This window comes from Vicia villosa, linkage group LG6, assembly GCF_029867415.1.
Source record: "Vicia villosa cultivar HV-30 ecotype Madison, WI linkage group LG6, Vvil1.0, whole genome shotgun sequence".
In the NCBI taxonomy this organism is placed as follows: domain Eukaryota; kingdom Viridiplantae; phylum Streptophyta; class Magnoliopsida; order Fabales; family Fabaceae; genus Vicia; species Vicia villosa.
In genome coordinates this window covers 70,741,844-70,767,474 of record NC_081185.1, presented here as the reverse complement: position 1 = coordinate 70,767,474, position 25,631 = coordinate 70,741,844, and the positions used below count along the sequence as shown (strand labels likewise).

Here is a 25,631-nt window from a genome sequence, read left to right as displayed (position 1 = left end):
TAAACTATAGATATGAAATGAATAATGGTAAATTGGTAATTAAAGAGTGATATACACAATATTAGAAATATTCTCCTTTTGTCATTTTCTTTCCTAACTTAGTAAGAATGTCATTTTTTTTTTCAATATTTGTTTTAGGTTAATGAGGAGATTTTATGTTAATGTTTTTGCTTATGGTAAATCGATAATGATTTTATGTTAAGCTTGTTTTTTTCGATACAAGGAGATTTTTGGTTGAATCAGAACCACCATCGTGATTTTATTTAACACCCTATTGAAAGGTTATTTTTCATCTCTTTTATTTTGTTCGATGACTATTTATATATCATATACCAGAGTTTTAAAAAACAGTCGGTGACCGCGAAAACGGCTGCGACAAAACGATTTTGGAAGATGCCGAAATCGATATTGTTTTCACTGTTTCCTATATTGATGAATAAATTATGGTTAATTCATACCACGACAACCACAATACACCACAATACACCTGTACCGACCGAAATCGTGAAAACCTTTACATTGCTGTTTTTTAAAACCTTCTTATATACTATAAATTTGCGGTATTTAAATTTTTGCCTAGGCTTTATAACGTTTCTAGCTTCGCCACTGGCTGCACACCATCATCAACAACAAGCACCGACTCAACTCAACGCGTCTCATCACTGACACGGACGCGCTACCTCCATTCAACCAACCGATCTTGCACACATCACCGACGACATGAATCTTCACGTGATTTAACCTGCACGCAGAGATCCATCGAATTCATCATACTCAGAGCTAGAGGAACACGAACTCAAATCAATGACGTCGACAAAGACGAAGCAAGAGAGGAGAAGATAGGAGTGAGCATCGTATCTGAGTCTTCTCATCTACGTTGGTAATCTCTTCACCATACTCCGATTTTCGTTTTTCCTTTCTCTTTAAATCCTCATTGTTGTAGAATACTTGAATGTTCATAATTGTTTCTATATGTTGATGATTTGATCTGAATCCTGCTTGTGTGCTGATACTTGTTGATTATCACGACATTGTGTGAGTTTGTTTTCCGCGTTGGTATCGATTTTAGCTTGAAATTGAGATAGAAAGACAAGAGTATGTTGATGTTGTTGCTATGTTCATAAAATTGAAATAAGGAAAATTGAAATTGGTTGAGTTTTGTTGTTGTTTTCGTATGAACCGATTGAGAGAGAACAGAACTCGAGAAATCGGAGAGGAAGTTAAGAACAGAGTGAAACAGGGGAGAGAACCACCGATTGAATGAGAAAGATGGTGCAGATCTTTGTAGTTTTCCTAGGGTTTCTTTAGTTTCTCTTTTTGGGCTTAGTGTGTTGAGGCCCAACCGAGTTGCAAGCTCTTACACCCTGCCTGCCAGCGTTTTACACCTCCCCTTTGGAGGCTGTTTCCATTTTGTTTTGGGCTTGCTCCTGAATTTAAGAGCCCAACGAATTACCTATTGCAGCACCATTATATTATACACCCCATTTTACTGTTTTGTTCAGCCCGTTTAATTTGTTAATTTTTTTAGTGTTATTTTATATTTCTTCTTTTTTCATGATATAACAAAAATACAAAAAAAATATTTTGTTTAGTTAGATAGTTAGATTAATTGGATTTTTCATTTACATATTAAAAACACAAAAATATGTTGTTTAATTTTAATTTTCTTTTAGGTTTTAATAGGTTTATTTCTATATCTTCTTTAGTTAAATCTTGATTAATATTTGTTAGTATTTTTTATCATTTATTCATGCATCATTATATATATCCGTTCTTACAATTTCTTGATTTTTGTGAGGTACTACAACACTTGAGCTTTGGATATTACTTATGGACATTTATGTTAGAACAAGATTAGTTCTGATCAATATTCCTGTTTTGATGATAACAATGTATATGAATTTTGTATAAGATAATGTGGTACTCTAATCCTTTACATTTTCCATTTCAGGAAATATATAAAGAGTATGCACAATTCAGCGCTAGAAGCACTGACTCAGAAGGTTCAAGATTGGAACATCAGAACATGCTCTCGCAAGACATCAGAAGATGGTCAAGCAGAATCAGAACATGGTCTATGAAGCATCAGAAGAACATGAGATCCGAAGCAGAAGCACTGAAGTTCTTATGGTATCACGCTCAAGCACTTCAAAGTCAGAAGACAAGAAGATGCTCTGCACAAAGCTGTTTGACTCTAATTATTCAAACGTTCTATCTACAAACATCAGATCAGAAGCAACTACAAGATGACAGGCTACGCTAACTGACAAAAGGAACGTTAGAAACTACAAAAGGCAAAGTTAGTAAAAGTAGCAAAAGTAAGGCTCGAGGTAGTTGACAAAAGAGTGAAACATTAAATGCAAAGTTGTACGGAACACGCAACGCATTAAATGCTCCCAACGGTCATCTTCTCAAAACGGCTATAAATATGAAGTTCTGATCAGAAGCACGAAGAGAACAACTCTTGCAAGATACTGAAACGCTGCTCAATTCATTACTCACGAACTTCATCTTCAACCTCACTTCACTTGTAGTATCTTAGTGAAAGTTAAACTTAGAACTTAAGATAAATATCACAGTTGTGATTATAGCTTTCTAAGAAGCATTTGAATACTCTTGTAAACATTTATTTTACATTGATTGTAAGAGGTTCCTAGAGTGATCAGTGAGATCAGTAGACTCTAGAAGACTTAGAAGTTTCTAAGTGGTGTATTCCTAGAGTGATCAAGTTGTGATCAGTATACTCTAGAAGACTTAGAGGGTATCTAAGTGGAAAACCATTGTAATCAATATTGATTAGTGGATTAAATCCTCAGTTGAGGTAAATCACTCTAAGGGGGTGGACTGGAGTAGTTTCGTTAACAAGGAACCAGGATAAAAATAACTGTGTTAATTATTTTTGTCTTAAGAGTTTTTAAAGTCACACTTATTCAAACCCCCCATTTCTAAGTGTTTTTCTATCCTTCAATTTATAATTCATTTTAATTTTTGTATATATTATTCTTATATTTAGCTTTAATTTTCAATTTGGTTGTAATAATTAGTAGTTAATTTCCATCCCCATTTGTTTAAGTTTGTAATCCCCATCCCCGAGGCCTTGTAATAATTTTACCGCTTTCCTTTATCGCTTTACTTTATTATTGCTTGCTTGCTTTTAACCGTTTTTGATCGGAAAAATAGCAAGTGTACTATTTTGCCTCTGTAGTAATAATTGGGAAATTCCCCCGAATGTCGATCTCAAGGACTGCACGTTAATATCGAGTTTCAATAGTGGTTCAATTAAACAAAAACTATATTTGGAGTTTCGATTTGCAATTATAAATTAATAATAAATAAAAATGACAGAAAATTGAATAAGTGGTTTTAACAAATATGAAAGCATGCTAGGGTAAAGTGTGTGATTTGCCCTGTAATAACCTTGAATTTTGATTTCTTCAACAAGTTCATAACCTTTAATTACCGCCCTTTAGATTATTTTCCCCAAAGTCCTTAGTGGGAAAATCTTTGAACATTCATCCTAAATCCTAAGTCCTTAGAGAATTATGATGAAATCAATCCGTTATGTTATCAAGAGTTAATCGGTAACTATAGGGTATCCCTAGTCCTAGGTGATATCTACTATAGTTTAATCGTACAAAAACCTTAACAACCACTGTCTAGCAGGTTGTTAACTGTAAATCAATCTTGTTGGTCCGACAAAGAAAGCATAAAAACCTTGTACAATTAAATTAAATAAGAAAACAAATCTATTGATGAACTCAAGAATTCAAAATCATTACATAATCAAATCAGGGACACTCCCCAGCATTAGGGTTTAGTTACTCATATTGTTCAAAGAAAACAAAATATGAAATAGAGACATTACAAGAACTGAGATGAAAGTTGATCTTCAATCGCTTCCGTTCTTAAAAACCTTCTTCTCTCCCAAACCCCTGTTTTCTCCAATCTTCAATTCGTGTCTTCTCCTCACCAAAAAGTCCTCTAATTCATTGTTAAAACTCTTCTAAATAGTGCAGACTCACTTAGGTTGGTTGGAAGTACCCAAAATACCCCCTTGGGTCAACACTTAATAAAACATCACAAAAATCAGCAAAATCAGCGTTTTAGCCAACACTTCCCGTGTCAGGCAACACGGGTGGCCGTGTTGGCCCTCTGAACTTAAAATTTCAAAATCACACTCCCAGCACTACTGACACGGGTGGCCGTGTTAGGTAACACAGGCCGTGTCAGCCCTTAACTTCAGAATTTGGCTTTGTGTTCTTCATCAAAGTTGTAGCCCTTTTCGTGAGTGAAATTTTGCCACTGGAACCGCGTCATTCCGAGTTACGAAGCTCTAGTTATGATCAAAATACTACACGTCTGTCACAATGAGAAACATGCTGAAAATTTCCATATCTCACACTTGCTAACACGAGCCGTGTCAGCCCCGTGACTTTCATCTCTTTTGCAATTTCTTGGCCAGGTTTCATCCTAGCATAGCGGGTGTCAGGTTACACGGGCGGTGTAGCAACCTGCCCTAAAAATAGACTTTTTAGAGTCGCCACCTATTCTGAAGGGCGAATAGGAAACCCTACGCAGTTTAGAGATCGGGGTAAGATACTATATTCAGGTCGAGGGAAGGTGTTAGGCACCCTAAACCCTTTCCTAAGGTTTGCATTGTAAAGTTAAGGTTCGTGGCAAAAAGATAAAGAAAGGTAACAAACAGCTTAATAGGGTTAAAAGGCTAATTATATTGACATGATTAGAGTTTGGAGGGGGGGGACTTGCCTTGTTGCCAAGTGCCTACGTACCTCCTTATGGATGATCAGAGTCTACGTAGTTCGGAGAAGGGTTGTACGCCCTTAGGAGTAGAATTTGATTGATATGGTTTGAAGGCTTTTGAGTTGCCTTATCGTAGTTTTGAAAAGAAAGTTTGGGAAGTGTTTTAAGGTTGTGGGCGTACAACTCTGATTTAATATGTTTTCGTTAAGTCCGATGATCAATAGGTTTGATCATAATAATTAACGAATAAAGTTACGCATCACTGGTTACTCTGATCAATAGATTTGATCGTCGCGGGCAGCGAATGAAATGTGTTTTAACAAGTTATTTTTACCATCAACTCTCATAACTAATAGATTTAGTTATTACACGATGACAGATTAATTTGTGAATTAATTATTATCTCTTATCTAAGACGACCAATAGATTCAATCGGATCAATAAGAGAATTTCAAGCAAGGTAAATATTAATGATAAATTAAATTAATAAAATTAAATTAAATCAATTAATTTTCATCTCTCGTCAATGCGACTAATAATAATAATCGGATCGAGGAGAAAATAATGATATGTAAACAATTAAAAAACATTATTAATTCTTATTATTTATTTTTTATTATTTAGAAAGGGGGGTGCAGATTGTTTTGAAGAAGGAAATCAGGGGGCGCTAATAGAAAGGGCCTGGCCCATTAAGAGGAAGGCCGAGTGATCCAGTGTGGCACTCAAGAGGGTTCATGGCATGGAGTGTGTATCTGGGGGCGTTGATCTAAGTTGATGGTGGATTCTACGGCCAGATTATGAGGACGCATGATGGATTCTACGGTGAGAGGCGCATAGGATTACAGAGAAATATTCAGAAAAATAAATAGGCAAAGGGGAGGCTCGAACCCATGACCTCCCCCTTACCAGCGCATCACACAACCAAACACACCAAACACGCATATGCGTTAAGCACACGCTTTCAACAAACAAAATATGAAATCAAGAAAACAACATAAGAAAACGCGCGCCAACTTTCAAATGGGCCAGTGGTGTGACGACACATCATCGTCTTCCCCAAGAAGACACAAAACCTGTAGATATTAGCTACGCTTTGGCTACGAATTTCTTCGTAGCAAACAAACTCACCAAAATAGCGAATAGCACCTGTGCACAAATAAATATGGCGCGACCCCCTCACCTTCATCGTCTACCTCATACGAACCTAACCATGTTCCTGTTTCATTCTAATTTTACCTTTACAAGAAAGCCCCAAATTAAATTTAAGAACCCTAATTTGGCCCACAATGGTAGTTCACGGTTTAACCTCTTAAGCTTTAATTAATCGACCCAGAAACGATCACAACATCAAAATAAAACACAATATGCAATCGAAACATGTTGATATCACATGAATCATGGCAATTGAGCACAAGTTTGAAGACACTTACCGCGGCCTTAATGGAGGTTATCTGGGAGTGTTGATGCAGCGCGATGATCCCAACACCTTCAGAATCTTTCAAGGAACGTTTTGCACTCCTTATTTCTCCTTGCAAATGCTTAATTCACCAAAACCGAATCTCAAGTTTTTGATGAATTTTTGAGCTCTTGCAATATGCCTCTTATCAGAATCTTTAACCCCTATTCGTGTGCTTTGTGTTCTCTACTTATAGAGGAAGGAATTAGGTCAAAAATTACAGCCCAAAGCCTTTTGGATCCAATCTTGCCAAGTTGAAAAAAATTTGATTTTATTCTTCAATAAAGACCTTCTATTTTGGCCAAATTTTATACCATTCTTTCTCCAATCAATATACCACGAAATTATGTTGTAAATTTGTCATAAATGTGATTGAAATTGATCAATATGAATCTTTTGACATAATATTTGATTTTTCTTTTAATTACATCATTTTAAATCATTCTTAAATGAAATAAAACTGTATAAAAAACAAATAAAATGATATAATTCGTGGCATATGGTTTGGATAACTTGTGGACCAAGTTTAAGTCATACAAGTATAGGCCCATTTGCAAAAAATTCAATTTGAACCTCCTTTATTTCACACTTTGTCCTCCAAAATTACCCAACTTTAACCAAGCGTATCTCACTCAATTTTTTAGATATGAGGGAGTTCTAGGACTTTTTGAAAACCTCAAGAGGTCCTCTATAAGCCACTTTGGAACATATTTTTCATTTGGAGCTTTTATCTTGATCATAACCTCTTTGACAAAAAACTTCTTTTGAAGAATGCTTGAAAAGGACCTGTAATCTTTTGCATCATACCTCTCAAATGAAGCTTTTCTAGCCTTGGCTTGTGAGAGACAAAGTTGTAGAGAATCCAATTTCCTTCCAAATAGGCTTTGAGTAGGGAATTTTTGACGTTCCATGTGAAATTTATGGCCAGTCAAAGTTGAGTTGACTTTCTCCTAAAGAAACTCAAATTTGAACCTTTTTGCATTTGTTCATTTCTGAGTTTTCATTGATAAATCATGATCAAACTTTGATCAAATGATGGATATATACTCTTATACTTGATGTTTGACCAAAGATCAGAGGTTTGGACCATGCTTTGATTGTGGTTGACTTTTAGGTTTAATTAGTTGACTGTGAATCTTGGAGTTTGTTTGAGCAGGTAACTTTTGGAGTTGGGTCTTGATCTTTGCCATAGAATTATCTTAGATCATCATGGACCATGGAGACTTGATTGAGAACCTTGCCTTATTGATTTCCTCAAGGGAAACTCAAACCCTAGCTTCAGGAGGTTCTTAATTAAGGGAGTGTTGTTTAGATAGAACCCTAATCTTTGAGTCATTGTGGATGAATTGAAAGAGGCAAATTTTGGGGTATGACAGCTGCCCCTGTTCAATTTTCTTAAACCTAAAAAATCAAATAGGCATATTTGCCTGTCGCGATCTGAAGGTGGAAGATTATTGAACACTGAAAATGCCCTGAAATTTGCTGGCGTTGTAGACTGCGGAGTAGATGCTTTACTGGCAGGGTCCACTGTGTTTTGGTTATAGTACAGCCCTATAGAACAACCTGTATTTTACCCCTTGTCCTGGTGTATGCATGATGTGGCGAACTTGTCTGTTGTTGATGGGAATTTTGTGGAGAAAATCACTGCCGAGGGACTAACGCGATAAACCCATTTGAAGAACCGTTTGAAAAAACCAGGGAAAATAAATCCCTATCTTCGAAGAGACGTAACTCTGTATCACTGCCAAGGGACTAACGTGATACGAATCAGCGAGAAGTTTTGAAAGGAGATCACTGCCAAGGTACTAACGTGATAAGACGTAACTTATTGCTGCTCATGGACTAACGCAATAAGTCATAGTTTGAATAGGAATTGGAATAGGATTTGAAATAGGATGGCGTCTCGGTTACTGCCAAGGGACTAACGTACCAAAGAGACGTAGCGTCATATCACTGCCAAGGGACTAACGTGATAAAACGTAACTTATTGCTGCTCAGGGACTAACGCAATAAGTTATGGTTTGATTAGGAGTTGGAATAGGATTTGAAATAGGATTTGAAATAGGAATTGGAATAGGATTTGAAATAGGAATTGGAATAGGATTTGAAATAGGATTTGGAATAGGATTTGAAATAGGATTTGAAATAGGATTTGGAATAGGATTTGGAAAACAAGTTTTGTGGTAAGGACCACCTCCCTGTTGTCGAGCTCTCTTGAATTCCCAGAGGGCCATTTGTTATCCTTCTATCAAGTTGGTGGAATCTTCGCATCCTTCGGATAACTTTACCTGTAGAATATTGCTTTGCAAATGCGTATGTTTATGATTTGTTGTAAGCGCATGAATGTTTATGCAGGTGTCGTGTGTGAGTGTTTATGCACGTGAATATGTATGTATGATGACATTGATGTTTTATCTCTTTGTCACCCATTGGATTTGTTTAAACCTTTTTGAGCAGTTTTGCGAGTCTTAGCTCAGACCGCCCGGGGTTAGTTTATTGGGATATTGTGGTGTTTCGGAATGATCATATCACAAAGCATATATTGACTGTCGGAGATGTCGTGGTCTCATTCGCTTTATTTTGTCTAAGGATTTGTAAGTTTCTTGTCTTAAGTTTAAAGTTTAAAGTTTATGAGAAATAAATTATTCTTTGCCCTTGGTATTGAAACGATGAAACGAGGAAAAACTTTTATTGATTATTGCCTTGAATTGGCGAATGTACAAAAATTATGAAAGAAAGAAAATGACAAATAGAAATGATATTAATACTGCCATTGCTCTTTTGCTATCGAGGGTCCCAGTAATCCTTTGACTTCGGAAGTTGATGATTGCACGACTTCTTGTCCTTTACGAATTGTCTTTGATTCATGACTCGGAATCTTGCCTTTGTTAGGCGTAGTACTTCTTGACTGCATCTGAATTGATTGGATGCGGCAGTTCATCCCCATCCATGGTGGTGAGGACAAGTGCTCCTCCTGAGAATATTGTTTTTACGACATATGGACCTTCATAGTTAGGTGTCCATTTTCCTCGGGCATCGAGTCGGGGTAGTAGGATCTTCTTGAGGACGAGATCTCCTTCTTTGTAAGTTCGAGGGCGGACTTTTTTATCGAACGCCTTTTTCATTCTTTTCTGATAGAGTTGTCCGTGACACAAAGCTGTCAGTCGCTTTTCTTCAATGAGATTAAGCTAATCAAAACGGGTTTTTACCCATTCCGATTCTTCTAACTTTGTGTGAGCCAGAATTCTTAAAGAAGGGATCTCCACTTCAATGGGAAGGACTGCTTCCATACCATAAACCAAAGAGAAATGGGTTGCCCCTGTGGATGTGCGCACTGAAGTTCTGTAACCGTGCAAGGCATAGGGAAGCATTTCGTGCCAATCCTTGTACGTCTTCACCATCTTTTGTATTATCTTTTTGATATTTTTATTTACAGCTTCAACAGCGCCATTCATTTTAGGCCTATATGGTGAAGATTTATGGTGTTCAATTTTGAACTCTTCGCACAGCTCCTTCATCATGTTATTGTTCAGGTTCGACCCATTGTCAGTGATGATTCTATTTGGAATCCCGTATCGGCATATGAGGTTATGTTTGATGAACCGGGTAACCACTTTTCTTGTTACATTAGTGTAGGAAGCAGCTTCGACCCACTTGGTGAAATAGTCGATGGCAACCGATATGAATCGGTCTCCATTAGAGGCTTTGGGTTTGATCATTCCTATCATATCAATCCCCCACATTGCAAACGGCCATGGTGAGCTTAGTACATTCAGTGGATTTGGCGGTACGTGTACTTTGTCAGCGTATATTTGGCATTTATGAAACGTCCTTGCGTATTGGAAGTGTCATACCCTAATTTTTGACCCCCTGAGATGACATATCTTCAGGATTTTCATCAGGTCAAAGCAAGTACCCAGAGCAGTCACTTCATCTGGCATTTAATCAAGGATGTTCAAAGACAAGAAAACTCAGGCAAAGGATCAATCAATAGAAGGATTGGTCTCTAACACAATCATAGGACTCAAAAGCTTCACTTTTATATTCACCTATGATTGATTAGACACTCAGTCATCTGAGTACAGGTTTACTCAAGTCACCAGACTAGGGTTTTTGAGCCTATCAAGGACTGAAATCAGGGATCACCTTTGGGAAACCCTAAAAAGCTCCAGGACATCTATTAAAAACTTCAATCATCTTCAAATAGCTCATATGACAAGATCCACTGGACATCACACCTCAATTCAAAGCCTACAGTCATCATTTTCATCTAGTCGACAATTAGGGTTTTTGACCTAATTCACCAGGATAGTTGACTTTTAATCAGGGCATGGATCCAAAACTCAAGACATGATTCAAGAACCTCTACTACCTCAATATAACCCATTTACATCACTCATTTGAGGAGAAGATCTTAATTCCACACAAAAGTCCAAAATCTCACTTTATCTGGAAAAAGTCAACTGTATGGGATCACCTTTGACTTTTTAAGTTTTTTGGTCAAACCATGACTTTCAAAGATCAATATCATCAATATATGGATATTAAAGTCATTTGACCAAAGAAATTCAAGAAGAATCATCAAGGAGCGAAAAGTCGGGAATTAGGGTTTTTGAGGGCATTGTGGGAACTCAAAATTTCACCTACACAACTCAAAAAACTTCCAACATGAAAGTTGTAGATCTTGCAAAATAAAACAACATCTTACATGGGAACTTTTTTCAAAAGATCAACCATTTAAGAGATTTGGAATTTTCAAGCTTTAGGTTATAAAAACTTAGAAATTTTTCTAAGTGTTTTTAACCTAGTTTTTATCCAACATTGGGCTCATTTTTCACAATTTTCCCAAATGATTCTGAAGAAACCCCATACTAATGATTTGAAGTAGATGTTTAGGGCTTTCCAAATTGTGCTCAACCTTCTCCATATTCATTTTGAGCTAGGAGTTATGCTTGTTCAAAGTTGGCCTCATAAGGTGAAATTATAGGTCATGTACAAATTGGAACTTTGCAATTTTGTGCAAATGCCTTCTCTAAATGATACTACGCGACCTCTAATACATCTGCAAGCACACCATACATCCAATTTCATCATTGCATAAGGATTAGAGAAGATTCCCAAAAACAAAGGCATGTGATTATGTAATGATTACATTTAGGAATTTATGACAAATTGATGAATCACCAAAGGAATCTCTTCCCAACCAATTGGAGCTCATTTCTGTCTCAGATTTGTCCCCTAAGATCAAGCAAAATCGAGGGCTAGGGGATTGATCAAATGGAATCAAAATTCTCATCATTGCATAAGAGATATTTGCAAACTTCCTTCATGGCCAAGAAAACCAAATCAACCTCACTAAGCAAGCTCACTCCTCTGCAACTATACTGAACCATTTGCCTATAAATAGGAGAGCATACCTCAGTAGAAAATCAGACCAAAGAAACTGAATTCTTGCTTTCTCTTTTCTTTCTTCATACTTAGTTTTTTCAAAGGTCCTTTGGCAAGAAGACTCGGATTCTTCAAACCAAAGCTCTCTCTTTGAAAGTAAGTATTCAAACACATTGAGGGAGGCATTTAGAGTTGATCCAAACCTTTGGAACACTTCTGGGCGTGGAGAATCATCATCTTCACCTCTCATTTGGAGCACTTGCAGTTGGAGGACCACAGAACAATTCAGGAGGTTCCAAGCAAGGTTAAGCATCCAGGCACATTCCTTGGAGTATAGTGAAGCTATTCAGATGGTCGCAGCTCATCTGTAACTGTAGATTCATCATCCTCCATGTTCACTTGAAGCTCAAATCGAAGGAGTCGAGTAGAGCAATTCAGAAGGTTTGAGGTCACAACAAGCATCCAGTTAGCATCACTGAGTCCCAAGGAAGCTTTTAGGATCATTCATACAAACCCAGGTGCTCTCCAACATCCTCACGATCTTCATTTTCAGAGGTAAGTTTTCTTAACTCCACCTCTTTAATTCATGTACCTTTTTGGATAAAACTCAACACCATTCTGTTCAGCATCATAAGAGGATTAAAAACCCTCTATCATCAGTCATTTATGCTTCAGTATAGCCATTTAATTTAATTTTCAAATTTTAGGGTTCTTCACGTATTTTAGATAATTCAGTAGATGTAGTTAATATAAATTCATATTAGTTACATATCTGGAATCGTGAGTGAATTTAGAGCAAGTTTGTTCTTTACATCTTTGCGAATGGTTGAGAGTTGAGAGAGTTCATAAATTCAAAATTTGAGAGCTTGAGGAAGAAGATGACAATGGTGGTGGCGCGCAAATTTCAAATCCCAGGGCAGAGTTTATTTTATATTTAATGATATGCGTTTCATAAACGAATGAATAACTTGCCCCAGTGGCCACACATGCGCTCTTAGTTTGCTCATGCCCAAGGTCTGGGGTTCGAATCCCCCTCGCCTCAGACCTTTTGATTTTATTTTCTTTTTTGCTTCTATACACTTGAACACTATATGAATTGCATTGAAGCCAGCTTACTATCACCACACGTGCGTTGGCTCAGTGGTGTTTGTTTTGGGTGTGTGACCTAGAGGGCGTGTGTTCAAACCTTGGAGGAGACAAAACCATTTTTTTACCACTAATTCCCTTAATTTTTTATCACAACTTCACACAATTAATTCACCTATCAAATTAAATCATTTTCACTTCATTTTTCACACACTTGTTATTTAATATACCTATTTTATGAATAATCAAAAAAATCACAAAAAAATATTATTTATTTCATATATTTTAATTAGGTTTAAAATAGATGTTTTAAGTGTTTTCTTAAATACTTTAAATATATTTTCATTTTGTTTTAATCTAATTATCTTGTAAATAATTTTATTACAAAACCCTAATTATTTAGGTCTTATTTAGGTATAGATTTTATCTTTACCTTAACTAAGCTGACTTTTGTCAATTTTCAAAACCGTATTTACAAAATCCTCTTTCTGTTTTCAAAATATTCTTCTGGTATTTGAAGGGCATTATTCCCGGTGAAACTCTTCAGATACCTATGTGACCTATGTCCATCTTCACTTCTTATGTTTTCAAAACACCATTAACTGTTTATCATATATATTCAACTGTTATCCATCAACTGTTGGTGAGGCTTTGTACATACTTCTTCAAAGGCCTCCACTCCATCCAGGTTAGGCTTTACAAGCTTTCAATTTACAGTCTTTGTTTAAATTACTGTCAAATATAAACTGTGCATATATTTGTTTAGAACTACGTTTGAGTGTAAACCCTAGGACAGTTAAACTATATATATATTATAGGAATATGACCTAGGATTGAGAATGTCTTCCCGGTGAAGGCTCTTTCCTAATTAGAGATCTGTAGTTCAAACCCCCAAGATGAATTATTCCCGGTGAAACATCTTGGCAAAAACCTTAGAATCCAAAAAATAGGACACATCCACCCAAAGAGGAATTATTCCCGGTGAAACCTCTTACCCATTTGCTTAAAGCCAAAATAAGTTCAAAACTACATAGCTTTCTCTTGTGCTATAACAAGGACCCTCGATGACCCTCGATTAGCCTCCTCTTGGGCTTTGTACAAGGACCCACAAGCTTCTTAAAAGCATTTCCAGCTTCCTCTTGAGCTTGTATACAAGGACCCATCAGGTTTCTTATAAACATAGGAACAGGTCTTTAGTCACCTTTTAACCTACCCTGGTGAGTTTTCTTCCAATTTAAACCAGACTTTAAACAAGCTAAGTTTGTCTCAGTTTTACATTGAGTACACCTTTTGGAATGAGAGACATGGACAGTCTCTGTCACCCTTATCTTCATCAATTTTCCTTAGCAGAGTCTAGGATCCATGTTTGCTTATCCTCAGCAAGAGTCAGCCTTCATCTTGGGCTTTAAACAAGAAGTCTCCACTAGATAATCTTTCTGCCAATCATTTTAACAAAAACCCCTGGAAAGGGTCAGCCTCCAAAATCATTCCTTCAATTCCAAAGATTCATTTCTCTTAGGAGATAATTTCCCCAAAAGAGTCAAAACCACTGGAAAGGGTCAGCCTCCAAAATCACTTCTTCAAAACCTGTTTAAAAGAATAAAACCCCTGGAAAGGGTTAGCTTCCAAAAATCATTCTTTTCAAAAGATAAACTCACCAGCTGAGTCAAAATCCCTGGAAAGGGTTAGCTTCCAAAGAAACATTAGTCTTTTAATAAATAAATCCTTCAGTAGAGTCAAAATCCAATAAAAATAGTTAGCCTCAACCTTGGGCTTCATACAAGGCACCAAGACAATAAAACTCCCCTGTTAATAGTCAGCCTCAACCTTGGGCATTGTGCAAGGCAGATAATAGAGTCTCCCCAGTGAGTCCTTCATTGTTCAGTAGCCACAACCTTGGGCTTTGTACAAGGCAGATAAACCATATGTCGTGTGTCAAAGATTCCTAACATCTAGGATCTTTTCCCATAGAGTCATCCATACTCAGTTTATTTAAGAGTCCGCCACAACCTTGGGCTTCATACAAGGCAGAAAATAATATTTCCCCTAGTTAGAGTCAGCCTCAATTCTGGGCTTTGTACAAAACACCAAATAAAAACCATCAAAATAGATTTTCCCTAAGTAGATTCAGCCTCAATTCTGGGCTTTGTACAGAACATAAAAGTCCCTTGTAAATTAATCCCCAGTGGAGTTTTCTCCCAGAGTCATAATAATAACACATCAATCAAAATCCTCAAGCTTGGGCCTCATTCAAGCCAGCTAAAAAATCAAATCTTTTATACAGTAGATAGACATAGCTTATCTCTATAGAGAGATCTTTCCTCTATCGCACCACATTCAAACAAATAAACATTACATTTCATTTTAATCAAGTCTCCCATTTAGGATTTTGAAAGGCATGAGCTGGCAGTAAAACCCAGACATGTGGTAACTTTCCCTAATTTGGACGAGCATCTTTCTTTCATTTAAGAGTTACTAGCATACTTGCAAACACACAAGTGAGGTCACTCTCTTAATGAAATGAATTCAATCATTCTGTCACTCTTTTAAAATGTTTGTGGTGGAATAGTAGAAACACCTCTCTATAAAGATGACTTCATGTCTCTTTACTGTAAACAGAGATTTAATTCAAGCTTCAACCTTGAGCTTCAAGCAAGGCACCCAAAAAATAATTAATAATTAATTAGTTCCCCGAACTACATTAAGCTCTGACTTCCATTAGGGATATGTAGGCATGAGGTTCACAAGGAATCTCAGCGAGCTAATAAAATACCAAAAATAGTCAGTCTGTCTGTCTGTCTTTCTTTTATTCAATTCAATTCCTTCTCCTAACACAAAGGAGAAACTTTCCCAATAATCATTAGCAGCACAAACACATTTAGACACAGAGAAGGTTCCTATAGAGTACTACAGATATGTGGGGTGTTTAAACACTTCCCTATGTATAACCGACCTCCCAGACTCCAGAATTTCTAGTCTAGGTGAATCCCCACACTTAGCAAACTCTTAGGGTTTAGTTGAGATCTTTTTTTCCCTTTCCTACTCGTCGGACAAATAAGAAAGTTCGTGTGATATCGTAGGAAGAACTGAAACAAAATTCCTCCCACCACGGGCGCATTCTCCTTCCAAATTTCGCGTGAAGGGTCTAGCGTGCCGTCCTCCCAAGTGAAACGGGGAGGTAAAAAAAACGACACCACAGAAAAATGGCGACTCTGCTGGGGATTTAAGTGTTAAAAACCTTGGTTTTTCATCCAAACCAATGGTTGACCTGTTGCTGGTCCAGCCCCAATGAGGAATTAGGGATGCCAAATTCCCCCTCAAACAAGAGAGGTCCTGCCTAACCTCTGTGTCATTTCATGTGTTTGCTGCATTTATATTTGTTTATTTTGTTTATTCTGTATCGGGAAAGGGCTTGATTCCCCCTTGTGGTGAGAAATCCTATACCCGGATTTGAGTGCAACATAAGATAGGATGGAGGATGTCTTCCCGGTGAAGACCCTCTAATCTTGGTTTCCAAGTCTACTCTTGGGATTTGCCTGGCTGGTTGTGATTAACTGCGCCACTGCATTCCGAGACTGATTTGTACCAGGAGGACCTAGAAACACATTAACCCCACTTAAAGCCTTTTTTAGGACGTAGAGCGGTGATTACGGAAGTAATTGTCACGCAGATACTGCACTCAGAGAAAACTCTCTTATAGATACCAATCAACGTATCTTTAAGGTTGAGCAAAAACTTTGAGACCCCTAGAACCCGTTCTACAGGTACAAAAATCCTTATCCTTAGTTTACCATTGGGGCGAGGTTTGCGTTTTGACTTCATGACCACTATACCCTTCAACGCCATGTTTGTTTAAACTCTTGTGTGTGCATTCATGCATTCATGCATCATTCATTAATAACAACTAAAAACAAAAGAATCTTTTTCGAGTCGTTTTTCAAGGAAACTAAATAACGAACGTTTTGAACTTCATAGAAAGAGAGAAACGGAGAAAGGACTTAAGGATCTATACCATGGATTATGGGAGAAAGAGAGCTAGGAAATACACCTTCAAGATTCCCCAGGTCGAGGAACTGGGAAAGCTCGGAAAACTGGTGGTTAACCCCCAGGCTTTCAAGGAGAAGTATGGAAAACTTCTGCCTTTGCTCAATACCAACATTGTGGATGGGATCCTTCCCACCTTGGTACAGTTTTACGATCCAACGTATCACTGCTTCACCTTTCTAGATTATCAGCTCATGCCTACGTTGGAGGAGTACTCTCGTCTGATTGGAATACTCGTGTACGCGCAAGATCTGTACTCCGGTTTGGAAAAGAATCCTGACGACATTATCATTGCTGCGACTACTCCTTTGAACGTAGAGGAGGAATTCAAGGATTGCCCTCCAAATTCCTGTTTGATCAAGCTCGATACTTTGTCAGCATCCAAGATATGAGCGCTTTTGAGGAAATCTTGGCTTTGCTTATCTACGGATTGTTTTTGTTCCCTAACATTAACGATTTCGTCGACATCAACGCAATTAAGATCTTCTTAATTGGAAATACAGTTCCAACCTTGCTTGCGGATGCTTATCACTCTGTGCATTCAAGAAACCTGCAGCGAGGAGGATTAATCACATGCTGCGTACCTTTGTTATACGAATGGTTCGTTTCGCACCTGCCAAAGTCTAGGACTTTCTGGAGCATGAGGGATGGCCTTTACTGGTCACAGAAAATCACGTCCCTCACTCATACAGACATTGATTGGTGTAGTCCTGACAACGACGAAACCAAGATCATCTTCAGTTGCGGAAGTTTTCCCAACATACCCCTTATTGGAACTAAGGGAGGAATCAGTTACAATCCGGCTTTAGCCCGTCGTCAATATGGCTATCCCATGAAAAATATTCCAAGTAACATCCAATTGGAGGGTCTGTTCTTCAAGAACATCGACGATCATAGCAACATGCTGAAGAAGGAAATTGTCCAAGCCTGGCGCCTTGTACACATCAAAGGGAGAAGATTGTTAGGAAAACATCTTTGCATCTCCCTGGATCCTTACCTTCAATGAGTACGCGTTAGAGCATTCAAGCTCAGGATGCCATATCAGCATCAAGAACCCATTCCCCTAAGGGAACCAATATACCTTTTCTCCACCGATGTTGAAAAATTACAAGCGGCATTAAACAAGGTATGCCAAGAAAGGAATGCTTGGAGGAACAAGTATCGAATCGTCAACACGGAAAATGTTGAGATTCAAAACATCCTAAGAAGGAAGGATGAGTTACTTAAAGTACTCGATCGACAAGTGACACAATCATCACTTTCTCATCATATCCCTCCTGCTTCCTGGATCATCGATCAACTCACGTCAGAGAACGCTCAGCTCAAGAAACAGAAGAAGATGTTAGAACGTGAAGTCGGCTGTTCGTCAAAGTTTTAGAGTCGTTTCTCTCAGTTTCTCTGTATTTCTTTTTCAAAGTGTGTAAAAAACGGCGTTTTCGCTTAATTAATAAAAGTTTGATGTTTCATAACGTAATTATGGTGTTTCCTTGAAAAGTATTAACTTAATTGCATATCATACATCGCTTTAGTCGTACGCACTGACACGAGAATTGTCGCGGATCTAATAGTCACTTTCCTTTCTCCAAAAAGAGAGGAGGAGAAGGAGGTGAACCAAGACTTTCAAGCTGTCTCATCCATACAACACTCGTTCAAGTCGCAAGAAAAGAATGGAAGACTTTGAGCGAGAGAATGGAGAACTCAGAAGAGGTTAATACTCTCAAAGATACTGTTGAAAGACTCAATAGTATGGTAGAAGCCCTGGTAGTTGCACAGAATCAACCAACGGTAGAAGAACCACAAAGGACTGTGGTTTCCGAGATTGTTTCTACTCCTATTCCTCAGTATGCCATGCCACCCAACCGACCTTGGGGCATGCCGTATAACTTTATTCCAGAAGGGTACATACCCCTAGTTTCTGAAGTTCCAAGAGCTACAATGGAGATGCAACCACCGGAGGGTTACAAACCTCTGGAAATTGAAGTTCCAAGAGCAACGGCAATGGGTTTCACACAACAGAATGCTGAGATTCCAAGATCGGCTGTCATGGCTTCTCCACAGCCTATTATGCATACTTTTCCTCCACAGGGCGGACAAGTATATCATCACGCTCCCAGTGAGGACGCTGGCGTGTATGAAAGATTGGACGAGTTCCAGGAACAGTTTCTGCAGATGCAGAAGGAACTCAAGACTCTTCGAGGACAAGATCTATTTGGAAAGAATGCTGCAGACCTCTGTCTGGTTCCAAATGTTAAGATTCCTCACAAATTCAAAGTACCAGATTTCAAGAAGTACAAAGGGAATTCATGCCCACAAAGTCACCTCGTAATGTACGCTCGAAGAATGTCAACTCAGACTGATAATCAACAATTACTCATTCATTATTTTCAAGACAGCCTGACTGGTGCTGCACTCAAATGGTACATGAACTTGGACAGTTCAGAGATTCGTACTTTTCGAGACCTCGGAGAGGCCTTCGTCAAACACTATAAGTACAATCTGGATATGGCTCCCGACAGAGATCAACTCCGGGCCATAACTCAAAAGGATAGAGAAAGCTTCAAGGAATACGCTCAGAGATGGCATGAAGTTGCTGCACAAATCTGTCCACCACTTGAAGAGAAAGAAATGACAAAAATCTATCTCAAAACTTTGAGTCCATTTTACTACGGACGAATGGTTGCAAGTGCACGAAGTGACTTTACCGAGATGGTAAACATGGGTGTACGTTTAGAAGAAGCAGTTCGGGAAGGACGCTTGAACAAAGAACCAAAATCTTCTATTGGTCCAAGGAAGTATGGAAGTTCTTTCCAGAAGAAAAAGGATCAAGATGTCAGCAATGTCTTGCACAAAATCAAGAAGAAATTTCAACCTCAAGTTGCAGCAATAACTCCGGTTGTTAACTCAGCGCCAGCTTATCAACCTCAGGTCTCGCAACAACAAATTCAACAAAGGTCGCAGCAACCTCAGCAGCAGGTTCGACCTCCAAATTACAACAATCGGGCTCCAAGGTATCCTGCCTTTGACCCAGTACCAATGCCGTATGCGGAATTGTTTCCAACATTACTGGCAAAAGGACTCATTCAGACAAGGAGTCCTCCAAATCCTACAAACAGTTCCTCACCATGGTATAAGGCTGACCAATCTTGTCCCTATCATCAGGGGGCACCAGGTCACAATATTGAGAACTGTTTCTCTTTCAAGATTGACGTCCAACGATTAGTGAAGAGCGGAATGCTATCCTTCAAAGATACTAATCCAAACGTCCAAGCGAATCCTTTGCCGCAGCATAAAGAAGCTTCAGTAAATCTGATAGATCAACACCCTAACGTCATTCAAATCTACGACATTCGTCAGATAGGGGAAAATCTTGTCAAGATGCACGCTAAACAAGCTGGGTACGGCCATATACCACCTCACAACTACTTCACATGCGATATTTGTCCAAAGAATAATCAAGGATGTGCCGTAGTTCAAGCTGCATTACAAGAACAAATGGACTTAGGATGGATTCAACATATCCGAGTCAGAACTGAACATGACATCAACATGGTTCAAGGATGTCCAAGAGAATACAAAATCTACAAAGTTGAAGATCTTGAAGGATCGGTAGTCAGGTTCCATAAAACTTTAAATGGACTTGCCTACTTTGGAACAGATTTCCACGCTTACAGTAGATGCAGAATTTGTCGAAGAAATTCACGAGGATGTTTGCATGTTCGCAACGACATTCAAAAGCTGATGGATGACAATACCATTACTGTTCTTGCCAACAGAGAAGATGATGAAGTCTTTACCGTATCTCCTCAAATTAATCAAGTTGAACCAATGCAAGTTAAGTACGATAGCAGGAAGACAGCAATTGCTCCGTTAGTCATCTACTTACCAGGTCCTGTACCGTATGAGTCCAGCAAGGTGTTAGAACAAGATTTGTTCTGATCAATTATCTTAGTTTTGATGATAACAATAATATGAATTTTGCTTAAGATAATATGGTACTCTAATCCAATGCAATTTCCCTTTCAGGAAATATATATAAAGAGTACGCATAATTCAGCGCTCAGAAGCTTTGTCTCAAGGGTTCAGCATGCAACATCAGAACATGGTCTGGCAAGACATCAGAAGATGGTCGAAGCAGAATCAGAACATGGGTCTATGGAAGCATCAGAAGAACATGAGATCAGAAGCACTGAAGCTCAGAAGATGGTATCACGCTCAGAAGCACTTCAAGGTCAGAAGATCAGAAGATGCTATGCACCAAGCTGTTTGACTCTGATGATATTCAAACGCTGTATTCACAAACATCAGATCAGAAGAAAGTACAAGTGGCAAGCTACGCTGACTGACAAAAGGAACGTTAAAAGCTATTAAAGGCTACGTCAGTAGACACAGCGTGAACAAGGCTCGAGGTAGTTGACAAAAGCGTATAACATTAAATGCGATGCTGTACGGAACACGCAAAGCATTAAATGCACTCAACGGTCATCTTCTCAACGCCTATAAATATGAAGTTCTGATGAGAAGCAAGGTTAACAATTCTGAACAAGATTATTCAAAAACACTTGCTGAAACGCTGTTCAAATCTAAACTCAGAATCTTCATCTTCATCAAAGCTCACTACATTGCTTTTGTAATATATTAGTGAGATTAAGCTTAAACGATTAAGAGAAATATCACAGTTGTGATTATCGCTTTTAAGAAGCATTTGTAAACTCTTAGAATTGATTACATTAAGTTGTAAGGAACTAGAGTGATCGTGTTGATCAGAATACTCTAGGAAGTCTTAGGAGTGAACTAAGCAAGTTGTAACTAGAGTGATCGTGTTGATCAGTAGACTCTAGAAAAGTCTTAGAGGGTATCTAAGCAGTTGTTCCTGGAGTGATCAGTGTGTGATCAGAAGACTCTGGAAGACTTAGTTGCGGACTAAGTGGAAAACCATTGTAATCCGTGCGATTCAGTTGAGGTAAACCATCTCTGCGGGGGTGGACTGGAGTAGTTTAGTTAACAACGAACCAGGATAAAAATAACTGTGCAATTTATTTTTATCTGTCAAGTTTTTAAAGCTACACTTATTCAAACCCCCCCCTGTCTAAGTGTTTTTCTATCCTTCAATTGGCATCAGAGCGCCGGTTCTAAGGTGCAAGCACTTAACCGTGTTTAGAAAAGATTCAGGAAGAGAAAAACACTTCAGTAAAAGATGGTTGATGAAAGTGAAAAGTCTACACCTACACCTGCATCTACATCTGGCTCTGCTGAGCAATACAACGGTAACAATGGTTATACTAGACCGCCGGTATTTGATGGTGAAAACTTTGAATACTGGAAAGATAAACTGGAAAGTTACTTTCTGGGTCTAGATGGTGATCTATGGGATCTTCTGATGGATGGTTACAAACATCCTGTAAATGCCAGAGGCGTAAAGCTGACAAGGCAAGAAATGGATGATGATCAGAAAAAGCTTTTCAGGAATCATCATAAATGCAGAACTGTTTTGCTGAATGCTATCTCTCATGCTGAGTATGAGAAGATATCTAACAGGGAAACGGCCTATGACATATATGAGTCCTTGAAAATGACTCATGAAGGAAACGCTCAAGTCAAGGAGACCAAAGCTCTAGCTTTAATCCAGAAGTATGAAGCCTTCAAGATGGAGGATGATGAAGACATTGAAAAGATGTTTTCAAGATTTCAAACTCTTACTGCTGGATTGAGAGTTCTTGACAAGGGATACACCAAGGCTGATCACGTAAAGAAGATCATCAGAAGCTTACCCAGAAGATGGGGTCCTATGGTGACTGCATTAAAGATTGCAAAGAATCTGAATGAAGTTTCTCTGGAAGAGCTTATCAGTGCCTTGAGGAGTCATGAAATAGAGCTGGACGCAAATGAGCCTCAAAAGAAAGGTAAGTCTATTGCATTAAAATCCAATATCAAGAAATGCACTAACGCTTTTCAGGCTAGAGAAGAAGATCCTGAAGAATCAGAATCTAAAGAAGAAGATGAACTGTCCCTGATCTCCAGAAGGCTAAATCAACTCTGGAAGACCAAGCAAAGGAAGTTCAGAGGCTTCAGAAGTTCAAAGAAATTTGAACGTGGAGAATCTTCTGATGACAGAAGATCTGACAAGAAGAAGGTCATGTGCTATGAATGCAATGAGCCTGGACACTACAAGAACGAATGTCCAAATCTTCAGAAGGAAAGTCCCAAGAAAAAGTTTCATAAGAAGAAAGGTCTTATGGCAACCTGGGATGAGTCAGAAGATGATTCTGAAGATGAGCAGGCCAACTGTGCGCTGATGGCGACAGAAGATGACGGATCAGAATCTACATCAGAATCAGATTCTGAAGAGGTATTTTCTGAACTTACTAGAGATGAGTTAGTTTCCGGTCTAACTGAACTACTGGAACTCAAGTCTCAGATTAGTCTCAAATACAAAAAGCTGAAAAAGCAATTTGAATTTGAAACAAAGAAGCTTGAGTTGGAAAATTCTGAATTAAAAGAAAAACTTTTAAAATTATCCAATAATGTTGGATCTCCTTCTGATTCAGAAAAATCCACTCCTAGTCTAAACCATATTCTGAAAGAATATGATTTAAGTTTCAGGAAGTTCTTATCTAGAAGTATTGGCAGAAGTCAGCTAGCTTCTATGATATATGCTGTGTCTGGAAACAAAAGAGTAGGCATTGGTTTTGAGGGTGAAACCCCATACAAACTTGAACCTGTTGATGAAATGAAAATCACATACAAGCCATTGTATGATCAGTTCAAGTATGGCCACTCCCATGATATTAGGCACACTTCACATGCTCAAAGTTTTCACATAACACACACCAAAAAGCATGTGACACAACCTAGGAAATATCATGAAACTCACATTAAAAATTATCATGCTGTTCCTCCTATCGCTTACAATGTTAAACCCAAGTTCAATCAGAACTTGAGAAAATCTAACAAGAAAGGACCCAAGAAAATGTGGGTACCTAAGGATAAGATTATTCCTATTGCAGATATCCTTGACTGCAAAAAGGACAAAGCACAACATGTCATGGTACCTGGACTCTGGATGCTCGCGACACATGACAGGAAGAAGGTCTATGTTCCAAGACCTGGTGCTTAAGTCTGGAGGAGAAGTCAAGTTTGGAGGAGATCAGAAGGGCAAGATAATTGGCTCTGGAACTATAAAGTCTGGTAACTCTCCTTCCATTTCTAATGTACTTCTTGTAGAAGGATTAACACATAACCTCTTATCTATCAGTCAATTAAGTGACAATGGTTATGATATAATCTTTAATCAAGAGTCTTGCAAGGCTGTAAATCAGAAGGATGACTCAATCCTATTTACAGGCAAGAGGAAGAATAACATTTATAAGACAGATCTGCAAGATCTTATGAGTCAGAAGGTGACTTGTCTTATGTCTGTTTCTGAAGAGCAGTGGGTCTGGCACAGAAGATTAGGTCATGCTAGTTTGAGAAAGATTTCTCAGATTAACAAACTGAATCTGGTCAGAGGACTCCCTAATCTGAAATTCAAATCAGACGCTCTTTGTGAAGCATGTCAGAAGGGCAAGTTCTCCAAACCTGCATTCAAGTCCAAGAATGTTGTTTCTACCTCAAGGCCATTAGAACTCTTGCATATTGATCTGTTTGGCCCAGTCAAAACAGCATCTGTCAGAGGGAAGAAATATGGATTAGTCATCGTAGATGATTATAGCCGCTGGACATGGGTAAAATTCTTGAAACACAAGGATGAGACTCATTCTGTGTTCTTTGATTTCTGCATTCAGATTCAATCTGAAAAAGAGTGTAAAATCATAAAGGTCAGAAGTGATCATGGTGGTGAATTTGAGAACAGATCCTTTGAAGAGTTCTTCAAAGAAAATGGTATTGCCCATGATTTCTCTTGTCCTAGAACTCCACAGCAAAATGGGGTTGTAGAACGAAAGAATAGGACTCTGCAAGAAATGGCCAGAACCATGATCAATGAAACCAATATGGCTAAGCATTTCTGGGCAGAAGCAATAAACACTGCATGCTATATTCAGAATAGAATCTCTATCAGACCTATTCTAAATAAGACTCCCTATGAATTGTGGAAGAATAGAAAACCCAACATTTCATATTTCCATCCTTTTGGATGTGTATGCTTTATTCTGAACACTAAAGATCATCTTGGTAAGTTTGATTCCAAAGCACAAAAATGTTTCCTTCTTGGATATTCTGAACGCTCAAAAGGCTACAGAGTATACAATACTGAAACATTGATTGTAGAAGAATCAATCAATATCAGGTTTGATGATAAGCTTGGTTCTGAAAAACCAAAGCAGTTTGATAATTTTGCAGATTGTGATATTGATATATCAGAAGTTGTTGAGCCAAGAAGCAACGCATCAGAAGCAGAGCTTCTCAGAAGCAAAGAATCTGAAGATCAAGTATCAGCTTCTCTGGAGGATCTAAGCATTTCTGAAGAACCATCTGTCAGAAGATCATCCAGACTCATCTCTGGTCATTCAGAAGATGTCATTCTTGGAAAGAAGGATGATCCAATCAGAACAAGAGCATTCCTTAAGAACAATGCAGACTGTCAATTAGGTCTTGTATCTTTGATCGAGCCAACTTCTGTTGATCATGCTCTAGAAGATCCAGACTGGATAATTGCTATGCAAGAAGAACTGAATCAGTTTACAAGGAATGATGTTTGGGATCTTGTTCCTAGACCAGATGGATTCAATATAATTGGTACAAAATGGGTCTTCAGAAACAAGCTCAGTGAGAAAGGTGAAGTGGTAAGGAACAAAGCCAGACTGGTGGCTCAGGGTTATAGTCAGCAAGAAGGGATTGATTATACAGAAACCTTTGCACCAGTGGCCAGGTTAGAATCTATTCGTCTATTAATTTCATT

At 38.3% G+C, this 25,631-nt stretch overlaps 1 long non-coding RNA gene across 1 annotated transcript; it reads left to right on the top strand.

The window, feature by feature from the left end:
• The first annotated feature begins 588 nt into the window (after window positions 1-588).
• Window positions 589-2,446, top strand: LOC131611630 (uncharacterized). Its single transcript, XR_009287062.1, has 2 exons — window positions 589-880; window positions 1,952-2,446. It is a non-coding gene; the product is annotated as an uncharacterized LOC131611630 (long non-coding RNA).
• The last annotated feature ends 23,185 nt before the right edge of the window (window positions 2,447-25,631 follow it).